Source organism: Muntiacus reevesi, chromosome 5, assembly GCF_963930625.1.
Source record: "Muntiacus reevesi chromosome 5, mMunRee1.1, whole genome shotgun sequence".
NCBI lineage: Eukaryota > Metazoa > Chordata > Mammalia > Artiodactyla > Cervidae > Muntiacus > Muntiacus reevesi.
In genome coordinates this window covers 37,274,291-37,279,076 of record NC_089253.1, presented here as the reverse complement: position 1 = coordinate 37,279,076, position 4,786 = coordinate 37,274,291, and the positions used below count along the sequence as shown (strand labels likewise).

At 44.0% G+C, this 4,786-nt stretch overlaps 1 pseudogene; it reads left to right on the top strand.

Moving 5' to 3' along the window:
• The first annotated feature begins 1,588 nt into the window (after positions 1–1,588).
• On the top strand, positions 1,589–4,505 carry LOC136169282 (pregnancy-associated glycoprotein 1-like; annotated as a pseudogene).
• Positions 4,506–4,786: the final 281 nt, after the last annotated feature.

The window sequence follows — 4,786 nt, the reverse complement described above, 5'->3', positions numbered from 1 at the left end:
CAAGAGTCTTCTCCAACACCATAGCTCAAAGGGCATATACGTGTGTCATTTGTCAGTGACGTCATATTCCCCTGTTGCGATTCAAGCACCAAAACTGAATTTAAACAATATGCAAAAATGAGGATTAAGTCACAGTGCCCCATCTAAACACACCTGGCAACAGGAGAGGCATCTGCTGTATTGAAGGGATAGGTGTGGATAGATCTCATGCTGAATAGGCCCTGGGAATCCTGGATGAGTCATTAAACAGGATTATCTTTACTTTGGCTGCCACAGCTGTTTTGTCTTCTTTGATTGGGAAGATATTTCAAAATTATTTTTTTATGTTTGCTTTGGCAGACAAAATTTTTCATGGCATAGACCCTATGGGGAAATTTTATCAGAAATATATCCATTTATCTTCAGCAGTTAAATTTGTTGGTTTTTATGTCCTTAATTATTTTTCTTTATAAATAGAAAGGAAACAAACATGTTCAGTATGCCTTCAGTCTCTTTGTAAATCAACCAACCTGAATTAAATTCCTCTCTGTCCCCACTGCACTTCCACGTCTAGGCCAGAAATAAAAACCTTCAGAGACTGAAGGCTGATTCCAGCACATCGTTGTGGAGATTTCATTCCTACTGATTTTTGGGAAAAAAAATTAGTTGCTAACGCTAAAATCAGTAGATTGTACATAAATATCCAGCCTTCTGATTCTCTTGAAAACATGGCCAACTGGCCTGCTTTCCAGCATGGTTGAATTGGAGGAAAGGTTGTTTCCAGTGGTCAGGCCTGTGCTGCCCAGGATCCAGTATGGCCACCTAGTCCTTCTATTATTTTTCTTGCTCCTGGGGCCATGAGTTTGTGAGAACTAGACTGCTAGATCGAGGAAGATAAAGACTACTTTTGTTTTGATCAACTTTATCTTTGCAGCCTTTCACCCAGAACCCAACATAGAGTACTTCCTTGTACGTTTGATGGATGATATGAAATATCTTGTGGATGCGTATGACATTTCTTCCAATGCTGAAACCATGTACTTGAAGTACTGCTCTGCCCTAAATCTTTGATGCAGGAACCCCTGCTCTCTGCCACTAGACCCACTACAGAAAGCTAGCTGTATGTCCTTGGGTTGTCCCTGAAGTCTTCACTTTGCCATTTGACAACTGATCCTCCTAGCAATCTGCTCTCCAATGAAGACAGCAATGCATATCTCATGAAGTGGCTAGGAAGATGACATGAAATGACGAATGTCGAGTATGGCCCTTAGTATCCATTTTTATGACGTTCTTAGCAGCCTTTTTCTCCAAGTATGAAAGGCTCTCCATCTTCTTAGATGTCCATGCAGATCAGTTTGATTTTCCAGCCAAGCTTCAAGGAAGAGATTGCAGTTCAATTCTCTGTATTCTGAGAAGCTTCAAAGTCCACTCGTCAAGGACACAGATGAAGGTACAGAATTTATCCAGACCTTTGTGCTATTTTCAGATCTACTAGTGGCCTAAAGGGCTAAACTAGGGCATGTCAGAGCATATATAACTATCAGTTCCCAGTCACCACTACATGCTAAGAACCTGAACTTTCCTGAGTACTTGGAGCCAGGAAAGAAGCATGAAGTGGCTTGTGCTCCTCGGGCTAGTGGTCTCAGATTGCAGAGTGATGTAAGTATGGGGACTGTAAGCAGCATCATATTTCTTTCTGTGAGTTTTCTTTTCATCTGATTATTCTTCCACCCAACAGGTTCAGAAGGCATTGGAATATTTCCTTGACAGTGTTATAGTTCAACTCTTACTTATTGATAAGTCCCTTGCTATAGGAACTGTGGGTTCCAAGGGTTGGTGTAGATTTGCAGAATTGCACAACACTTGGGGTCCAGTTGTGTCATCAGCTATGGAAACTGGAATTCCTTGCAATTGTTCAGTGCACAGTCAATGCAGATGTAGGTGTGGTCCTGTGGAATAGCACTTTTCTACTTTTTATTTAACATGTCCTCTTTGTTGCTCTCTACTTCAGTGTGTATATGTCTATGTCTGATTCTCTATATCACTATCATTTTCTTCTCCATCTCTTTGGAAGTCTCTGTGAGTGTATTTGTCTCTGTGTTGTTTTCTTTTAATTTTTCATTTGACTCATCCTTCCTTCTCGAGCCTCTACATTTCCCGAACTTGTTCCCTATCTCCTGGATTCTTCTTTCAACTCTCTCTTCTCTTTCAACTTGGAGAAAGATTGGAAGAGCTACCTATACACTGTTTTATATCTGACAAGCAGTGCGACCACAGCCAGTTCACAAGTCTCTTGCATTTCAAATTCTTCCCTTATAAAAGAGGATAGGAATCCCCCTTCTACCTCCTTCCCTGAGCTTCTATGAGAAGGATACAGTGGGGTGGCAACAGCAATGCCAATGGCTGTCATTAGTGAGACTTCCTATTTATTACGTACCTTATATGCATCACTTCACTTATCTCCAAAATATTCTATTTGGAGAGTTTGAATCATTACATTCCACCATTTTACTGAGAGGAGAGTGAGATCCCACATGGTCATATGGCTTACCTATCATTACAGAACAGAACCTGTAATCAAACCTATGTCTTTGCCATGGTATATGCATAACATTCTGATAATAAGGTGCCTCGTAAAAATGATTGGAAAATACACAGTGCCATTACAATGACAGTTACACCTTAACACTGACAGCTAATTGTAGCTTCTTCTTTGTTTTCTTTGTCAAATATTCCGTGAAAGAATACCTCTAATGAAAGTGAAGACCATGAGAAATATCCTCAGTGAAAAAAAACATGCTGAACAATTTCCTGAAGGAACATGCTTACAGACTGTCTCAGATTTCTTCTCCTGGCTCAAATATAGCTATTCGCCTGCTGAGGAACATCATGGAAGTGAGTGTTTTGCCAGGATGGTGCTCCACAGGGCCCCTGGTGCTCTAGCCTAGCACTGGGTTCATTTGGAGATGCCACGTGGGATGTTGGGGCCAGGGCTCCTGCAGGATGTGGAAACCCTGGGCATAGGGGCCCAAGCCAGAGGAGAAGGCACTCTCATCCTCAACTCCTGGTCTTGCTGACTGGGCCCAGAAATTGGCAGGTGGCAGGTAAACATCCATTTCTGTGTCAAAGATGTGTCATTAGTTTGAGGAAGGTTGTTCCTTCTGAGGAGAATATAATCGTGACTCACTACAATACTCTTGCCTTGAAAATCCCAAGGATGGAGGAGCCCGGTAGGCTGCAGTCCATGGTGTCGCTAAGAGTCGGACACGACTGAGCGACTTCACTTTCACTTTTCACTTTCCTGAGTTGGTGAAGGAAATGGCAGCCCACTCCAGTGTTCTTGCCTGGAGATTCCCAGGAAGGGGGAGCCTGGTGGGCTGCTGTCTATAGGGTTGCACAGACTTGGACACACCAAAGGGACTTAGCAACAGAAGCAGCAGCAGCAGCAGCAGCAGCAGTGGTTCCTTCTGAACTAAGTGAGTCACTCAGTTACAGATGAAGAGTGAACCATCTCTGATCGGAAGGTAGAACAAACTGCAAAGCAATTGTGAATCCCCAGGCAGAGGAATTCAGTTTCCACAGATGCAAGAACCAAAACCGTAAAAAGTTACCGAACCTGTATTCTGTGTAAGGCCATAAGAATCTAACACATTGGTTACTGTTTTTAGATTAGATAAAAAGCTTATTTTGTCTTCAAGGATGCCCATGCTGACCTGAGAGATAGGCAAAGGGTAAATACATGTCAAAATAAAGGATCACCTGTGTGGTGTTGACTGAATGTGGTCTGAGTTTAGAGGGAGTGGCTGGGGTTGTTTAAGAAAGACCTCCTGGAGAAGGGTTGCTAAGGCTGGGTTTGAAGAGTCTACACAACTTCTCAAATGAAGGCACCGGAACTTCCCTGGGTGTCCAGAGGCCCTGGAGGTTCAGTGGTCATGACTCTGTGCTTCCAATGCAGGAGGTACCACTTCAATGCCCTGTTACAGAGTCACTATCCTGCATACCATGTAGCTCACACACACACACACAAAAGTCAAATGCAAGCACCTCTGTGATCAAAGGCTGTGAGCTCCACAGTGGTTGGAAATTGATCTCAAGAGATATGTGACACCCAGAGGGAGGCATCAGTGTGGGAATAGAGGGTAGCCAGTTCTGCACTAACCCACTCCCTCCTTTTCCCTGTAGATGCTCTATGTGGGTAACATCATCATTGGAACACCCCCTCAGGAATTCCAGGTTATCTCTGACACAGGCTCATCTGACTTGTGGGTACCCTCCCTCTTTTGCACCAACCCAAACTGTTGTGAGTACAGACACCCCATACACGGACCATCCTTCACTTGTCCTGCCAGCCTGTTTTGCACCCTTGGCCCTGATAACACTCATCTCTTGTGTCTGAAGCTACACAAGTTAGGTTCAGACATTACAAGTCTTCCACCTACAGGCCTACCCAAAAGACCTTCAGCATCGCGTATGGATCTTGGAGCATGAAGGGATTTGACACCCTGCTTATGACACCATTTGGGTAATGTCTAAACAGAAGGTGAGTCAGGACTGGCTATGGAGTGACCACTGCTTGCAAAACAGATGCAGGACCATCTGGCAGGACACTTCCTAGCCTAACTCCCATAGATATTGGCCATCTTACCCACAGGATCCTGTCCCTGGGGAGGCAGTGCCCATGGTGACACATGAGCACACAGATTAGCTAACCCAGAGAGTGACTTGAGATGGGGACTTGCAGCTTCTCTGCCCATGAGCAGTTCAAGGTTCATTTTGCTGGGAGCAAGAAGAGGGGAAAAAACACCCA